This window comes from Pseudopipra pipra, chromosome 7, assembly GCF_036250125.1.
Source record: "Pseudopipra pipra isolate bDixPip1 chromosome 7, bDixPip1.hap1, whole genome shotgun sequence".
Classification (NCBI taxonomy): Eukaryota; Metazoa; Chordata; class Aves; order Passeriformes; family Pipridae; genus Pseudopipra; species Pseudopipra pipra.
The window spans coordinates 30,215,364-30,235,050 of record NC_087555.1 but is presented as its reverse complement, the minus strand read 5'-3'; the positions used below and the strand labels follow the sequence as shown (position 1 = coordinate 30,235,050).

General features: G+C 38.6%; 1 protein-coding gene across 4 annotated transcripts in view; it reads left to right on the top strand.

Moving 5' to 3' along the window:
- The window catches only part of ZNF148 (zinc finger protein 148), a 42,863-nt gene that overhangs the window by 1,259 nt on the left and 21,917 nt on the right, over positions 1–19,687 (top strand). The gene's annotated exons all lie outside the window — the stretch shown is intronic.

Here is a 19,687-nt window from a genome sequence, read left to right as displayed (position 1 = left end):
AGGCTTGCTGGGAATATATGCCTGGGCCTGTCATGCTTCAATATTTTGGAGTGCCCATGTCAGATTTCGTTGTTGCAAGTGGTAGAAATTTGTAGCCATTCTCCATGTGTTTGGTGAATATGCCTGGTGAAGGGAGGAGGTAGAAAACTAGTGCTACCCTGTATCAATTCTTGCAAGTGTTCTTATGGTTTGCTCAGAAGCAGTCTAGATAAACCAGTGGTCCGATCTAGACTTAAGAAGTTTGCATACCTTCGGGCAATGTTAGTTTTACAGTGTCCCACTTCCAGCGTCTGGGATCCGTGCCTGTGTCCAGTGACAGCTGTCATCTGCAGGAGTGTTGGCTGCGCCGGAAGCTCCAGAGCTCATGAGGCCTCAGTTTTCCTGTGGATCCTGTGGGATCTGCAGGCTCCTGGTACAGGGTACACACACATTCACAGGAGAGGCCAGCAAACCCTGCTCTTCTTGAGGTTGTTTAGGAAAACAAAATTAAGTTTTCAATTGCGCAGTTTCCTGAAAACTGTTGTCATGGCCTTTCGTGGTGAATATGCAGCTGAATGTGTGTGTGTGTTCAGTTTCCAAAAGCGTTTGCTTTGTAGTTGTTTCTGGATGTCTGCATGCAGCTCTTCCCCAAATATACATGTAGTTAGTGAGCTCGCATAACTGAATAAAGCTAAAAGAGATGAGTGACCTCTTGCATTTAGGCTGTTGTGTGCACGTGTACTTCTTCTGTCTTTGCTCCTGAGGCTGAGACCTGAGAGAACAGATGTGTATGTAATCTGTGCTTTTGTTATTGTCCTTCTTGTCCATATGTGTTTCATGTCTACTCTGTTGCAAACATATTCTGTTTATGGAAGATCCCTAATATAATGGATTATGAAATCAAACTATTAAGTAAGTAGGTAGCTATTTGAAGAACTACAATGATTTAAAAAAATGGAAGAAAAATTACTCAGAATGTGAAAAGTTATATTTCAGGCTAAATGGTGCACCTGAAGGAACACATGCTTGGGGAATATTACTATGTAGCTTCTCAAAATACAGTTTTCCCTCTCAGTTTGTGTGTACAAGTTTATTTATATGAGGATTTAAAGTGCTGTGGAGCATGTGTGTGTTCTGGAGACAGCTGGTGGTGTAAAACCATCGAGGTTGGAAGTTCTTACTTCCAGCTGAGAATTTCTGTGTACTGGTAGTGTTAGAATTGAACTATGAGAATGCTAAGAATATATTACTCTAGTGAATTATGGTGATGGTACATCTTAAAGAGTTTAGCTCACTGCTAGGTAAGTTCTTTGCACCACAGGTTCAGTAATGTAAATTTGCAAATAATGGAGTTCAGGGTGTCAGTTGTTAGTGTAGGGGTTTAGGTTAAACATTTTAAAATGTACCATTGAGGAAGAAGCATTTGTTGTATTCTGGTATTTTGGGGAAAAGCAGGGTGGGTTTGTTTTTTGTATCTGCTGCTGGAGATTTGTGATTTTTTTTTTTGTGCCTGGGATATTTGTAGAGTCTTCCTCTGCTGAGGAAGACTGTGTGGGCTCTTACAAATGGAGACCTGTCTGTACAGAGCAGCTTGATGGAGTGGGCCTTAATCTATCAAAACCACTTTAAGTGGTTTAGCATAATTTGGGATTAAGTTTGATTTAATTTTGGCTCTAATATAAAATACATTTTTCTATGTGAAGTAACTGAAGTTAAATAAGAAATAGTAACATTGCGATAATCTCTGCGATAAATAAAGATACGGCTGTCACCCTAAACATGAAACTGAAGCATCCAGCTTTCTTGTCCAACCTTAACAATGTCTTGTATATTAAGTGAATGGGACAAGGACTGAGAAAAGTAAACACCAATGGAAATATTTTTTGCTTTGAAGACTCTTAAATGAATCTAACAGAGAAATAGATAGGTTTTATTTAAAATAAGTACTTTGTGTGCCTCTGCCTGGCATTCTAATGATAGCTGCCTTTCAAATGATGAAATAGATTCAAGCCTTCAGCTTGCAGTCTGATCTGCATAACTGAGTGTTTAAAGACAAATGTGGTCCCACAAAAGCTCCATGGATGTAAGCAGACATGGGTATCTGCTTCTGTCAGGTTGCAGGGCTTATGTGAGGGATCAGTACTGTGATTAAGTTTCACTTTAATTTGTTTAGGTTTTTTTTGACAGAAATACTTTTGGGGAAAGTGTATTTCTTGGACTACTGAGAGTCATGGATTTTTTTTTTCTTTTTTCGCTTCTGTAAATTGGAATCTATGCAGAACCTCCTGCACAGCATTGAGTTTATACATTTAACTTATTGTTTTTTAACAGCTGAGACATAGCTATTGACAGGCCATGTCAGCAAAATACAGCCACTGGCTATAATATATAGCTATAAGGCAAGCACAAACTTCTGTCTAACAAAGGAAAATCCGTTCAGATTTTCATGAGATTTATTTTCATTTACACAAATGCTGTTAGTTACTTTATTTCAGTACTTTATTTCAGTACTTTCCAGTGAAGTTAAAACACAACTCCCATCTGTTTAGCTCATTAGTTAGTACTCTGTATACATTTTAAATATACATTTTTTGTCATCCACATAGAACAGAATATTTTATACATCAGCAATAGTGCCATAAACTACAGAAGTGGTAAAATTTTAAACTATTTAACTTACAAATTATTGTACAAATTAAAATACAATAACATATGTGAGCATTCCAATGTGATATATGATTAAGTTATCTTCCCCTGACTCCATATAGAGATATTTTTCATATATCATTCAGCATGTTGGATAAAATATCTGGAAAAATCTGTAATATGTTCTCACAAAACTTGATTATAAGTGTGTCCTAAGGGGAAATTGGCTGTCTTTTAGAAAGACTGTGGAATCTATAACATGCAGAAGGGTTAGAATCTCCTGATAACTTTTTCCACACTGTCAGAATGTTATTTTGGGAGATAATATAGAGACTAGTACTGCTTTTGCTCAGAAATAATTTTTAATGTACTCTTAGGATATTATCAGTGTGTTAATGTATTCCAGGCTATGATATCAAGAGGCAACAGTGAGAATACTGTAATGTAGTTAATATATTACTAATTTATATTACTTCATGATTTCACTGCACTTTTGAAAACAGCAAGACACAGCTCAGTAACAGCATGTGTATATGGCCTGATCGTGCAATTGATATACTCTACTGGCATATTAGTATCACAGTATCTGCATCTTGTCATGGTATGTGCAGAAAACCTTAAGACAGTGCTGTCTAATTCTTCCCTTATGACTAGGATGACATTTTTATAAGCGCAGAATTAAACAGTCTGATGATAAAATGAAATCTGTGTGGGAAGAAGTTCTAACCTGCAAACAGCAGTAGGGTATAATTTATGAACAGCCTATCAAATATAAACTGTCTAGATCTCTTGCACTGGGAAAAAAAAAAAAAACAAAAAAAACGACATAAAAACCAAAACCAAAAATCCAGGTGCCTGTAAAATGTCCGTACAATTTCTTGATGTAACATGTGATATTACTCATGCCTAAAGCTGTTATGATATCTGTGTGAGCTCAGCTATGAGACTGATAAGCCTTCTGCTCTAAAATTGTTTCAAATGGCAGCTACATCTATAAGGTTAAAAGATGCCCATTCATAAAAATTTGTACAAATTTCTTAAATGTTTATGTAGTAATTTTCCCATAAAATCTGTATTAATTTTACTACTTATGTACCCCAACACGGATATCTAAGGCATCATTAGAGAGGTTTACAATGCCAGTAACAGCATGACCAGGTCGTGTTACCTTAGTGCAAGAGGTGAAGTGAGAAATACTGATGCTGGGCAGGTTTGACATAGTCACATGTTCATTAGCACTGTTTAAGAAAGGGAGAAAAAACAACTTTTTACACACTGTGAATGTTAACTGCTGTGTGATTGTCCTGAAAATTTGTCAGATTTCCTTTTTTTCTGTTGTTAGGGTTGTATATGAAACAAGGAAATGGTGATAATGCTCCTAAAAAGCATGTGTGCACATGTGTGTGTAAGACACTTGTAGCGTCTATTTATGATGATGTCTGGCCTAAAGCTCTAGTCATGGAGAATGAGAAGTGTTCAGCATAAAGTGAGATTTATTTTGCCAAACAATAAGCAGCATATGATGTGGGTTAGTGCCTGAGATGTCACTGGGGAGGGGCAAAGCCAGTGAGCAGCTTCTAAATTCACCATCTTTCTCAGGCTTTCTTGGGTAGTGAAAACTATTTAGCCTTGCTTTCAACAAGTGATTCTGTAGTATTGCATTGCAGACATTCAGACATGCAGTTTTTAAAAGGGAGGACAGAGGGAGAAGAATGAGTATTTAAGCCAAGAAATGAGTACATTTCATGGGATCCATGGATGATTTTTTAGTCTGTAAGCATTATAACAGTCAGAATTTCCAGATGCTGTGGATGATTTTAGAGTTTCTCAAGCAAGAGTGTTCTGAATCAAATTACTGTCTCTGTTGCTGACCTCCTAAGGCATGATTCTCCTCAGGTTAGGACCACTTAAACAGTAGTTTTTAACATAGGTCACTGTTATATGTCAGTCTCTGTCAAGTGAAGTATATGTGAGATGAATGACAATTGTCAGGCTTTTTAAGTTGGGTCATTTATAGCACTGAGCAGGTCTAGATACATCAGTAGCTATATACATAAATTTAAGAAACATTCTTCTTTTGTTTCTGTAAAGTTTCTTTTAGCAAAGAAGTTCTTCATGATAGGTTGGTAAACTCAACCAACTCCCTTTTTGCTGGAGTAACCTTACACTGCTTACCTTGAAGAAAATTTTTGTAATGACCACTAGATCAAGTGCAAAAGGAGGTGGTGAATCCTCAGGGTACCAAGAGTGATACAATTATTTTAGACCACAATCACTTGCAGATTTTCCAGACATGCCCATGGAATATTGGTTTTCAGCTTATGTGTTGACCTCATAACCAATTTTTTGAAGGTAAAGTCTAGTGTGAAGGTGCCCTGTGTGAATATTGCTTTAACAATATAAAATAAGAATGAATCATTCATATGGGAGAAAGACTGCTGTCATCTCTCAAGGAGGAAAGCTTTATTAGGCTGTGGTTCTCAGGAGCTTCCTCTGTCCCTGGTAAACCTGACAGTTACACTTAGTGATGAATTTTCGTCTGAGTCAGCAAAAAGATGTCAAAGTTATGTGATTGTCTTCTAGGGAGCAGGAAAGCTTGTATTGTTACGGGGTGTAAGGAAGTAAGGGAAAGCCACTTAACTTTAATGTTGTTTTTTCCTGGTAGAAAATATGAAATTTTCTTTTTAAATTACTAGAAAAGAATTTTTATGTATTTAAAATGTGGTTTTTTATGATCACCAAGGATGAAATTAAGGGATTGGGGGGGGGAATAAAATAGAGTTTGTAGAAGAGGAGCACGCAGAGGATGATCATCCAGTTGTCACAGTATTTTGCTGGAATATGTAGAGTAGGTGGCAATTTGTAGACAAAACCAGTGGGCTTGTTGTCTGAATCTGACAGTTAAAAGTAGATCATGCAAACCAGGCGTGTTCAGGCTGGTGCCTGTTAGGAACCTGTACTCAGTGTTACATAGACTATATTGGATCAAATATAATGCAGCTTTATGTGTGAGTTTACTGTCACTTTTCAAGGAACAGCAATGTAAAGGGACAAGCTGACAGAAAACCTAATCTCTCAGTTCTTTGCATGACCTTGCAGTTTACTGTCTAATGTGCCTTTGTATCCTCTCTGGATTACATTCCTTATAGGTCAGAGGACAGGCAGGGGGCTTTCCACAGTTGTGGTGGTGATGAGAGTATGGCTGCGTGTGTAGAAAAAATGGGATCTGTTGTAGTTACATCTTATGTGCCTAAAATTTGCTGTAACTCTGGACAACTCTTCATTTCCCATGTTTGTTTGGACACGAGTTCAGCAGAGCAGTTTGGATCTGGTTCTAGAACAAGGAGGAATGTCTGTAAACTGAAACAGGGTAGATTTAGATTAGATATTAGGAAGAAATGCTTAACTTTGACGGTGGTGAGACACTGTAACAGGTTACCCAGGCTGTGGGTGACCCCTCCGTGGAAGTGTTCAGGGCCTGGTTGGATGGGGCCCTGAGCAGCCTGGTCTGGTGTAAGATGTCCCTGCCCACAGGGGGATTGGAACTAGATGATCTTTAAGGTCTCTTCCAACCCAAACCATTCTAGGATTCTATAATAATTTGTTGCCCTTTTACCTCATGGGACACATCTGTGCATTGAAGGAACCTGGGTGAGTGCAGCTGCATCAGCGTGTTCAGGGCTTGAGGACTTGAGACTCTTAACATGGTTGGATGAGGAAACAGTATCTAGAAAGCAGTCTATAAGTGCAGAACGTTTTTTTCTTTCATCAGAATCCTGTAAGTATATTTTTGCACTTTACAGACTGGTTTCCTGCTTGCTTAGTATTATGGGTTGTATTGAATGTCTTTCACTGAGACTTGGCTTCATCATGAAGTTATTTGACTATGGGTTCTCAGAAATTTCAGACCTTTTTGGGATGGTAGCTCTTAATTGTTGGTCTGTGAGTTAATGGCATCAAGAACCTTCCAGATTTTTGTTCCTAATGATTATAAGAGTTATTATAAACACAGATCATATCTTTTGATCAATCTGAATTCCTGTTTTAGTGTATTCTAGGACTTAATTAGTGAGAATTAGCTGCAGGGTACCAAAGTCATTGAGGTAGAATCCAATTTCCACAATCTTTTTATTCAAGAGGGCACAATCTTGAGGAGTCTGAGTTTTATTTTTTGGATTATTTTCAATGTTAGTTAATGGGCCATCATATCTGTGTTATTATTGTTCCTATAAAATAGTTTCTAGGCATCTTGTGTTTTGGCTTGCCTTGATCTGAAAATGGGCTTAAGTACCTGAAAATTGTTTGAGAAATTTAAAACTGTAATGAGGAGTAATTACCTTGGGGTATGTGGTAGAAGTCAGTGGGATTCCTTGTTCATACCATCCTTGAAGTATCAAGGGAAAGAGTTATCTGGAAGTTCTTGTTGGGGTTGTGGATAGCCTTTTGAAGAGGATACGCTGCAGAAGCACACTGGATTTAGTAGTTACTTGATTTGCCTTCTTTTTTTTTTTTTTTTCTTTTGAAGTGAGGATCAGCCAGATTAAAAAGGCTGATTTACAATTCTGGAATTTTATGTAAGCAGGATAGGAATAGTTCTTAGCTGATTTAATCTGACCACAAGTGTTGGTTATCAGCAGGGAGGTGGTGGGCTTATTGCTACAATGGGGAAAAATATCCTAACTGTATGGAAGGATACTCTTGGCAAATTTACATGGTCTGTAACATGCTTGTGTTCCAAGAGGGGTTTTGAGAAAGTGACCTAGTTGCTCACTTCCATGATTTCAGAGTTTATTTCTACTCCTTCCCCCTGTGGCTGATCTCATACGGTCTTTAAATACTAACATGTGTCTGTTTATGTGCTGACTCTTCTGTTTATGCTTGATGAAGGTGCTTGATACTGTTCTGATGCTGTTGTATCAGAGAGTGCTGGTTAGGCCACAACAGTCCCTGACTCCGCTGATGAAAATTGCTCCTTGGCGCCCAGTTTGTAATTGCTGGAATATTTTGAAGAACAGTGATAGATTTTCTTTTTTTGTTTCATTATTGGTCAGTGCTCTCCCTAATGGAGCATCACAGCATTGTCTGCTCCTTGTTTTTCATCGTGCATTAAAGGAAAGAAAGGGCTGCCACCAGAATATACAGTTCAAGATGGTGCTTCTAGTGATACCCAAATCATTGTAATTTTACTATTTTTATATTCATATACTGCTGCCATCTCTGAAGGTTCCAAACACCTTTTTGGAAATGTCTTGTGCATTTTGATCACATTTTGTCACCTGTGATTCTTTTTCTTTCCTCGGGGAACTATTATATGGGCTTATTTATTCTACTGACTATGTTACATGTGTGTTGCCTTGTGTTTATGTTAGTAAAAGTGAAGTACATATTTATGTTCTTGAAGTAGTTTATTTTCTCTCTTTTATGTTTAGTTTTGTCATTTTTAGTTGCTAGGTGTATTAGTCCTCTGGAATAGGTAGATCCTTGAAAGGCTTTTTTTTTTTTTTGTGTAGGTAGAGTAAACCTGTAGGGTTTGAGGAGTGGAGCAGTTAATAGAGATCTGTGTCTTTAGCTTTAGAAAGGGCTCTTTCTGATCTTCTGACCAGACTTTTGACCCCACCTTTTCAGGTGGGTCTGAGAGATGGCCACTTAGGATAACACTGTAGTATTTGAAAAACAGTATAGAAAGTATAGGATTTGCTTTGTCTGTCTGGAGTGAATCTTCTACTAAAGAGGTATTCAATCTATCATGTTTTAGATTAACTGGATTATTTGAGGTAGATGAAGGGTATGTTTGAAATATAGCTGCAATGAAATAAATATCCATTAAAAATGAAGCTACCTTGAGGTATGACACTGCCTCTTCTGCAGGTTTAGATAAGAAAGTGTTCCTTGCCAATATCCCCATGAGAAAAGTTAGTCCACAGAGAGCCAATGATATTTTGCAGACTTTGTTTCTAGATGTTACACAGAATGTAATTGTACCCCAAGTAAGTTTGCTGTAATGAAGTTAGGGAAAAAAATGTCTACTTTGTGCATGGTGATGTGCTGAAGTTGAAATTGCAACTTGGGAGAGTGATTCCTCTATTCTAAAATACTTGCATTGCTCTCACAACCTGAGAGTCCATGTTGAAATAACATTTTCAAATAGTGAAGCAAGATCTAGAAATAATCACCTGTGCTCTCTAAGATCTGTTTTGTTGTTATTCATGTCCTTCTTATTTATGGTTTAGAATAGCATTGTGTTTTTCCTCTTAAGTTTTCCATATGCTGTCAAGTATGTAAATGAGAAATGTCTTCCAGAACCTCTGAGATCACTTTTGCAGCTAACTTCCAGGTTTTTTGATCAAAACCTTCTTGATTATACTTTCATTAGCTTATTGTCCAATGTTATTTAGTCTTTGTGTATGCATTAAGTAATTGTCCTGAATTTTTCTGTAATTACTATTTTTCTTTAATGCACATAGATGGCCTCTTAGAAAATAATGAAGCTGAAGTAAAGATATTACAAGCAAAGCATGCTTTTAAAGGAGCAATTTTAGGTATAAGTCAACCATGCAAGCATTAAAATGACAGCATTGAGCTTTACCTATGCCATTTAATTTTACCACCCTCATTACATCACTAATATATTATACCTTAATATTATACTTTAGTATTTAGTGATACTAAGTAGCCCCTACCTTTTTGAATGCACAGGAATTGAATAAGCAGCTGCTCTATACTTTGCTTTCTTCTCATTGCATAACGCATGTTCCCTTACTATGCTCTGCTTAATCCTGCTCTGAAGGCAGAATGAGTATATTTCTTTGTGAAATTTCTGTAATGGTTATTAGTAGGCTTGTGAGGGCCTCATAGGTAGTTCCTGCTGCTCGCTTCACATCTAAATCAAAGGTGGGTCATTGCACCCGATTTAGAGACAAGGAAGTGGGAAGAAGGAGCAGGGATTTGCCAAGATAACAGATGTGCCCAAAAGCAGTGGCAGAGCTGTGAAAAGAAGCCAAATCTCTCTCAGTTCTGTTACATTGTGGTGGTAACCAGTGTTTCTCTCTTCAGTCTTACTGTTGTGCTTACCTTTTCTTGATGGCAGTCCTGCATTGGAGTGCACCCATTCCTCTCGTGATTCTCCACGGAAGTGGCTATTCCATGTTAGTTGGAAACACACTGGTTGGTCGTGCTTTCTGATCAGTCATTAAGTCCTAGGAGAGGTGAGACCGTCTCACCCACCTCCTCACAGTAGTTATCTAAGTAACTGCAGTAGCCTTACCTGTCCATCTGAGGGCTGCTGCCTTCTCCCCTCAGCATTGTGCTGGCTGCAGAAACAAGAGCACTATAAACTGATTAGTTCACCCTTGTGACCTGTATTGAACATTGCTTATTATTACAAGTATTTTAATATACCTCAGGGAAAGGAAATGGATATTTCTTATTTTATGGCTGGAGAATTGGTGTCTGTGAGTAAGATGAAAGTTTGCATTTGATACGTGTGTCCATTGAGCTCTTTAAGAACTTTTTTTTTAAAAATAACAGCATTGCATTATCTTTGTATTTTTAAAGTATTGTTGTAATTGATTTAATTGCAGCCTTGAGTACTCAGCATTTTAGGTGAATTTGACCCAAATGTGTCAGCATAAGCACCCAGAAAATGTGGAACGTATAATTATTGATCACCTATTTTTAAAAAGTTTTGGTAGAAATGGCTTGTGTAGGCTTGTATTCTATTTTGCAAGGTAGCAAATGGTTGTGGCTTTCTCTTCATGTACTCTGTGACTCATTTACACATTTTGGCATTTGCAACAAATGGAGCAAGGGTATTATAAACTATCTTACTAGTGTCACCAGTTTTTATGGAGCATTCCATGCAGTGTGCTGTAGAAAAAGATACATCTATATCTAGATATAGATATACACACATGCATAAATATTTATGATCTTTTTATTAAAAAAAATTAAAAATCAGTGCCAATAGGCTGGAAAGGTGAATTATGATGAACCAAGGTACCCTAGTGAAGGCAGTCCCTGAAACTTCTGTATGTTTGCATACAACTTCTTGTATTCTCCCAGGGGGTTTTGTGTATAATATTTTAAAGATTTTTAAAAAGCAATCTGGAAAGAAACACCAGAAATTTTGTATACATATGTATGGAGTCATAGAAGGTTTGGGTTGGAAGGGATCTTAAAGATCATCTTGTTCCAACGCCACTGTCGTCGACAGGGACACCTTCCACTTAGATCAGGTTTCTCAAAGCCCCATCCAGCCTGGTCTTGAATGCTTCCAGGGATGAGGCATCCACAGCTTCTCTAGTCAGCCTGTTACAGTCTGTCACTGCCCTCACAGTCAAGAATTTCTACCTAATATCTAATCTAAACCTTCCTTCTTTTAGTTTAAAGCCATTCCCCCTTGTCCTGTCACTACAGGCCCTTGTAAAAAGTCTCTCTCCAGCTTTCCTCTAGGCCCCTTTTAGCTGCTGGAAGGCTGTTCCCTGGAGTCCTCTCTTCTCTCAGCCTGTCTGCATAGTAGAGATGCTCCAGCCCTCTGATTATCTTTGTGGCCTCCTCTGGACTCACTCCAGCAGGTCCTCATCCTTCTTACGTTGTGGCTCCAGAGCTGGATGCAGCACTCCAGGTGGAGTCTCATGGGAGCAGAGCAGAGGGGTGGAATCCCCTCCCTGGACCTGCTGCCCACAGTGCTCTGGATCCAGCCCATGTCACAACTGGCTTTCTGGGCTGTGAGCACACGTTGCTGGGTCACGTTGAGCTTCTCATCAACCAACACCCTCAAGTCCTTCTGCATAGGGCTGCTTTCAATCCATTCTGTTCCCAGGCTGTATTTGTGCTTGGGATTGCCCCAATTCACTTGCAGGATCTTACACTTGGCCTTGTTGAACTTCACAAGATTCTCACAGGCCCATCTCTCCAGCCTGTCAGGGTCCCTCTGGATAGCATCCCTTCCCTCCAGGGTGTCAACCACACCACACAGCTCAGTGTTGTCGATCCCACTGTGTGTGTCACCAGCAAAGATGTTAAACAGCACTGGTCCCACTACCAGCCCCTGGGGAACCCCAGTTGTCACTGCTGTCCACTTGGACATTGAGCCACTGACCACAACTCTCTGAGTGCAACCATCGAGACAATTCTTTATCCTCCAAGGATGAGGAATGTATGCACACATACATACAGACCTTTGCCATTTGAGCCAGTAGGGTAACAGAGCAACAGTGGGTTGTCATCTTCTGTAAAGTAGCACTTTCACAGTGCTAGTGATGAGTAGAGATGCTTCCCAGATACTTGCACATAGTAGACGAGTGGTGAGACCCAAGGAATTTAAAGGCTTGTAAAAATAAAAAAATCACATTTTTAAAAGAGAAATGTATTTTTCTTCTCTGTTTATTTTTAAGGTGAAAATATGTGAGATGGGCTGAGAGAGTTAGGCTGTGAATGCTGAACAGAGAAGGGTCCACTCCTGCACCGTGTTCTGACACACTGTCATTGTGGTAAATCCAGCCAGTGAGTTAACCTCAGAAAATTAATAACTGAGAAAAAAAACCTGCCAGGCTGTTGGAGTGTAAACAAGTGTGTCTTTATATGAGATCGGAGTAGGCACAAAAGATAGGCTGAACTCTCAGAGTTAGGAGCAGGAATCAGGATTGCCCCTTTCAATGACCATTAGCTGTTAGATGGGCTCAGCTTTGTGTTAGAACTACACTGTTATCTAAATCAAATAGTAAAAACATTTGATACATTATCTGAACTACTTTTATGAAGTTTCAACCTGAGGCATGTGATACGTGGAATTTCACAAAATTTTCATCAGTTGGACTGAAGTTATGTCTAGTGCCTGTTTTCCTGAATATAAATGCCATTGGAAGTCCCCAGAGTGAGCACTTTTGAGTGCCCAAGTTTCATGGTGCAAGGGCAGAAATTCTGCATCGTTCTTTTGAGGTTAACTATACAGTGCTGGAAATTCCCAGATAAACTCTCAAAAATAACTATTTTCTAGTAGGTTATGATTTAATGCCACAAAACCAGTGGCTTTTTTTCCCCCGATAAACCCATAACATTGCCTATGATTTTTTGACTATTTAAAGTATGTTTGCTACATTGATGACATCCCTGTGGATTTTGACATGTAACCGTGGCTTTGTTAATAGAGTATCAGAAGCTTTTCAATGGGTACATTTGATGATAGATTGTGGTTATGCTGGTGATGATCAAATAGAGATTTCAGGATAGGAAAGGTGGCAAAGATTTTCACGCATGGATAATTTTATGCACGATAAGTAGATTTTCCATGAGTAATCCTGTTGATTGTAATAGGACTATTCACAGCTCAGTATGAGTGTAAATCTTGGTGGGATCAGGCCCTGTACTGGCATGTGTTCAGCAACATGGAGCACTTAGAAATAACTGTGCAACAAGTCATAAGGGTGTTTGTATCATATGTTGCCTTTCAGAATGTGTTGATTTTATGATCTGTGAACCTTTTCAGGCTGATTTATGTTTGATTACTTTCATTTTGCAAGTCAACACATTCTGATTCATTCTTAGAAACACTTGTGTGTTAATTTCAAAGTCATTCTTTTAGCTGTGTCTTATTTTTCTGAGTAGGGAGAAGAGATAATTTTATTTACTGTTCTTTATTTAGAACCATTAAGTAGGGTATTATTTTTTACTTTCTAGGCTTCTGCAGTATGTTAAAAATTGAACCTTTGATATTGTGAAAGCTAGCTGTGTTTCCTTTTATATTGGACTATATCCATATTTTAATAGTGCACATAAATATATTTTGTGATGTGATGAGACTATTCAACATGTTTCATGGCTTGATAGGGATTTAAAGTGGATGTTAGAAATCTGTTAAGCTCTGATTTTTTTTCTTTCTTTTGGAGGGGTTTATGTTGATGGCAATTTTATTCATGGAAATGCTTAAACATTAGTAGTTTTAAATATGCTATTAAGCCATGTTGCTATCTCTTTCTTCATTAGCATTAGGAGTTAGGAATTGCAGAGTTATTGGTGACTTCTATGCTTCCTGTTAGGAAGAAAGCATTTGAGAATGTAGATAGACATTTTTTCCCCTGATCTGAATTTGGCGTAGCCATTGGGTATGTCTGTCTGCAAGGTGTTCATTTGTGTGTGTAGGTTGCATTTGTGGAGCAGTTTCACAACACCCTTTAATCTGATCTGACCGCTGACCGCTGCTGAAAGAATCAGTCCCGTTCCCTCCTCCCTGATTCTTCACCGTGGATCTCCTGTAAGCCTGGCCTGCTCGGTCCCACTGATCCAGACAAAACCTCATGGCTTTTCTGTGGGTATGTTTTTGTCCAGCTCCCTTCTCAGTTGCACAGTGCTATGCTCAGCCCAGAGAAGGCAGCAAGGAGGTGTAACGGGGAAGAGGTGCAGTGCACAACCCTTTCAGCAGGTAGCCCGTGTCTCAGATTGTTTCTTGCGGCTGTATCATTGAGAGTTGGGTAAATAAGAAAACACACCAAATGTCCCACTGGAATGGCCTATCTGTTGTAGTTGATTCTATAGAAGTTTGGCTGTTCAGGAAGGTTTTACTAGTCATGCCAGTAAACTACTCTGATTATGCAGTGATTGGCTTTTTTAAAAATTCAGAATAAACCTTTCCAAAGTGAATTTCACTAAATGGGGAAGGAAGAAAATTAAATTCTGTGATAGAATAAGAATGTTCATTTAGGGAGTTGTATAGATTGTATATATATTATATTCATTTAAATTTACAGTTTAGCACAAATCATTGTAGCATGACCATAGAGTTGAGCCCTGAGAAGCTGAGGGTTTCCCCAGATCGTGTTTTTAAAAGCTTATTCTGTGTGCATTTTGCACTAGTAACCTTTATACATTTTGTGGTTTGGGCTCTGCATGCACTCATTCTTCCAAAGGCTGTTGTGGAAGCAAGGATGTGGTAGGAATGTGCTCAGGTACATGTTCTGTAGCTTCAGGTATTTGTTCATTAGGAAGTTTGCCTTGTCTTATCTTAAATGAAAGCAGACTTCCCAAAATGTGGAACTGAAATAATGTCATCAGGCTGCTTCCAGTGTAAGGTTACCCTGAAACCATATAATAACCTCAGACTGAGCTCAGTGTCAGCTTTTGTGAGGGAATCTTGGAGGTAGATGTTTTTGCTAAAGGCAAGTTAGAACTGCTGTTGTACATCCTGGCTGTTGTGTTTGGCTTGTTGTATCTTCGAAAACATGGTCAAATGGAGTTTATTGCTGTACATGGAAGTCTCATTTCTCTCTCAAGTCTTTGCTATAATCCTTCAGAAGGAGCTAAGGTTTCAGCCTTAGGAATAATTAAATTTCAACAACTTTCTTTCCCTCAACCTTTCCCTGTTTCCCTCAACCTTCTTTCATTCCTTTTTGCCTTGGAAAAGTAGGGAGAAGATAATATACAAAAGAAGGTGGAGTGGGATACAGATATAGAAAGAAAAAAATCCTGCTTTTGAACACTTAAAAAGAGAAGTATAAGTCTTGAAACAACAAAGACTTTTCCAGGACATTGTTTACAAATAGAAAAAGTCCATCTTTTAAAAAACAAAGCAAAAACATTAAATTAGTTCTGTTCTACAAATAGATATTAAACTGCAGATGATTTTTATCTTTTGTCCCTGTTGTTAATCCTTAAAACATTTTTTTCTCACCTCTCATAAATAGTCTTTTGAATCCTAACTACAGAATTAATGTGTTTCTGCACATATGAATTTTATTTTTAAAGTGAACACAATTTGTATCTCTGGGTACTTGCTCATTCCATCAAATAATGCTTTACTGCCTGCTTAAGAAAAGAAGGGAGAAGACAGAATAACCCCCTACCCACCATCAGTCAAAGTGGAGAAAAAGCTGCACCATGTGTTGAACTTCACTGGCAAACAAGTTTTGCTGCTTTCCTTGAGGGTCTCTGTTCAGCTTTACTTTGTAGCAGCCACCATCCCAGCAGACTTTTTGAATCAATTAATGTTTTCTCTGGATGGTGTTTTAATTTTTGATTCTTAATTGAAATGTTGTCATGCTTTTCATTTAGTATGTTTTTGTTTAAATGGTTGTTTCTTTAATTAGGAATACTGTCTTTAGTGCTCAGTTCTCCAACTTACTGCACCAGTATTTGGAAAAACTGATGTCAGGGTTACTGAAATGAATAGTTCTGAAGTACAGCCGTAGGGTCTGGCGAAGCAGCGGTTTCTGAAATGAAGCAATGTGGTTCGCTGGATGGGGATGTTCTGCAAGCAGCTGTGAAGCACCCTTTGAAAAGAGAAGGTGCTGAGATGGTCCCATGAGACCTTTTCTGTGCAGTCCTTCCCCTTCCCCTCTCTCCCCCTCCAAAACTTTTCTGTACCCAGGAAGCTCTGCCTGTAGACACCTCTTGTGAGATGCTTTTCCTGGAGTAAAGGCTTGGAGACCCTCTCCAAGCAGAATAGATACTTTAGAGATTTTATTGACAACTCTTTTTCTGTCAATTTATAGAGAAACTATATGCACTCAAAGAAAAATTGTGAGATTACTTGGTGAGGCTTAATAGAAGTTCTGAGATTCCATGAAAAACACAACGTCTGATGCCAAGAAATGTGCATATGTATGTATGTGGTTTGTATTTTTGTGGCTTCCCTAGAGATAATCTCAAAGTAAGTTGATCTTTATTTTACAGATGCATCTTGCACTTAAAATATGTATTTAATATTTGCAGGCTTGCTAAAGTGTGCTTGTTTGAATGCTTTTAACTTACATCCTTTATCACACAGTCATTCTTCCAGGCACACTTCGCCTCATCTTCAATTTAAATGATAGGATTCCTTTTATGTGAGCCAAAAAGGTGTCAGTTGACAAATTACACATGTTTTACTGAATTAATTGCAATTGGGATGCTTCTTGTTTGGATTAATAGCCTATTTTTGTTTGTGGTTCTTTGTTTTAAAACATTACCTGCAGCGGTCATGTAGCTTACATTGTGTTTAGTCATTTAGAATATATAGCCTAACCCTATGAGTTCTCATTATTTTTCTATGAAAACCCAGATGTTTGAAAGCCTGCTTTAATAAGCAGTGCACTCACTGCACCACTTCTGATATGACTCAAGATCATGACTGGAAAACAACTTGAGCGCTTTTAGTTGCATGACTCTGCTGAACCTACTAGTCAGGGTGAGAAAGAAACTGTTTCTATATCCTTTGCAACTGAGAGAACCAGCAAGACCAATAAACACCAGCACGCAGCTGGCCTGTCCTCTGGGCAACTGCTGTATCCCGCCAGCTGTCCTTGGGTTCAGCATGTCACAAATCTTCCTGCCTCTGTTGGTGAGAGCAGCAGGCTCTTCTGCACTGTTAAACACTCAGCTTCTCTGTCTGCCTACCTTCCTGCCAGGAAGTAGCTTTACATCCAGGATTTCCGGAATTCATACCTAATTTCAGGGCGATGTGGCAGTATCCTCCATGTGGAACAACCTTCTGTGCTGTTTTTGTCAATGGCCTGAGCAGACAGATTAGGGCCACCATGTTCTCACACTTGATACTGTTTGTTCTCCCTTGAATGTGTTTCAGCATCTTGAGTTCTTGTATTTTAGTACCTGTCCACGTCATTGCTTTGGAGAATCTGCAGTGAGCTTATGCTGTGGTATTTCTGTAGCGTGGAACAAAAGCACAGTGAATGACAGTCTGTGTGAGATGTACCCTGACTATGGATTAACTTGGGATGAAGGCTGAAATGAGCAGATGTATCAGTTTATTTTCCTTGGAGTCTGTCTTTCAAGCTAGATATTTAGAATGCTCTACCAAAAAAACCAGTCTTGACTTTAGGTTTTTGCACCATCTTTTATCAAATGATGGCTCCATGCGAGGCAGATTCTTAAAACTTCATTTCTGTCTCACATTTCTTACTTGGCACAGGATGCTCCACACCAATAGGACGATAAATTCATCCTCATTTTCTTCTTTTAGGATGTTGTTGCAAGATCTCTCTGGGAGATCTGCATTGGTGGGAAAAATACAGCCTTAGCGATCTGCCAGGTTTTGTTTGTTTGTTTGTGTTATTGCTGAGAAACTATCAGTATGGTTTCCCAGTTACCTCCAAAAAATACTTCATGGATTGTATAATGTCTGCAGGTGGCTGTGTGGCATACCAGACCTGCATTTTCCCTGGAAGACATCCGAAATCTCATTCTCTTACTCTAAACTGGATTGATTTGAAAGTAAACTCGTAACACAGCACCACCTGAGCTCACTCAGGGCATTCTTTATGCATTCTTGTTGTCCTTATTTGAAAACAGATACTGTGAAAATCAAGAGCATGATTTCAAACTTCCTTATGTTAGAATTGCAGGAGAACAAAAAAGGACCAATTGCAAACATAAATGTTCTGAACAGTATTTTTCCATGTTCTTCTCCCGTCAGAGGTGATTTTGGTCCCTAAAATGGGCTTTTTATGTAGGAAGGAAGAATATTAAAAATATTGATGACATTTTCGTATATAAAGAGATTTAGCTTGGTGACTGTCCTCCTGACTTCCAGCAGAGCAAGGCTTACTGAAAATAATAAAGTATTTAACTGAAAAGCTTCTTTCTTTGGCGAGCATCTTAACTATTGAAACTTGTAGAAGTCAGACCATCCTGTCTGTCAACCTTTCTTTGTATTATTCAGAAGTTCAGAACCTTTCACGATAAAGAATAGAGACAAATGTTCTTTCACTTTTGAGTTATAAGAAGTGAGTTGCTATCAGAAGGTGTTAATGGGCTTTTTACTTTGTTGGGGTGTGTGGTGAATTGGTTTTTTTCTTTGTTCTTTTAAGAAATTGAACTAGTTTTACTTTCAGAAGGTTAAGAATCAGTAGTAATATTTGAAATACAAAAATATTTGAAATGAGATTGAGATTTTTCAGATGTTTCTGCTAGTGGCTTCCATTCCTACCATGTTCTCTAGGATTTCACCTAAAGAGAAACCATGATCTATTTTATAAACTCAGTGTAGTTTAGTATCGAGTCTTCACGAATGTGTGAGATACACTGAGAATTTTCAAAATATTTTCCTGGTGAAGGAAATTATTTAGAAGGGGATCAAATAGATCAAACTGAAAATGGAAATTTAGAGATTTTATGTACATTTGCTTGATTGAGTCTTTTTTGCATGTTGGCAAGGGGCTGTAGTGGTGCAGTTCTGCAGGGTGATGGCCCCGATGGTTTTAGGCAGAGAGATCTGATTTCTTTGGTTATGAGTTGTTGTTGTGAGCTGCAGGGAAAGCAGCACAGCCTCTGACTTAAGACTTGAATGAAGATGGAGCCTTTCTCTATGGTGCACTCCAAGGCAGTTGGAATTTAAAACTGATGAGCAGCAATATGCCAACACCACATCTGTATCATAATTCTGAATGCATCAAAATCAAAGGTGCTGACACTGTCATAATACTCCCCAAGATCCCTGTCTGGTGCTTTATCTGGGCCTGCTGTGTGTTGTCCAGCTCCACTGTGCTTCTGCTCCCACTCCTCTGTCTGCTGTAGCATTTGTATGTGTAGCCTTTGCCCTCCAGCTGTGGGGAGACAGAGGAGTGGAGGAAGGATGTTTTCTCTGTCTGTCTGTCTGTTGGTATGTCTGTCTGAAGGAGCAGGCCAGGGCAATGTGGAATGGTAGGAGTTATGGGCCTGGGGAGTAGGGTGAAGGAGCCTGACCGCTGTGGCTGGACATCCAATAAGCCAAGGAGAAGAGTAGTAGAACTATCTTGCATATATAATAACTAGTAGAATGAGAAGATACTGCCACTTCCAGCTTCACAAAAGCCTGCCATTCTATGTTAAAAACCAATTAATAATGTCATGACACTTGTTGGAATATTATGATTTTATATCTGTCTGTGTAACATAAGTCAATTTAATGGTATTGCTTTTCATGATTGGAATTTATATTTCCTGATTAATGCTCCAGCTTAGTGGAGGTAAAAGAGAATGAGTTTTTTACTAACAGTTCTGACCTCTCTATAGTCTTTATGTGATATATACCTTTAGCCAGAAAATTGCATTTTCATAGAATCACAGAATGGTTTGGGCTGGAAGGGACTTTTAA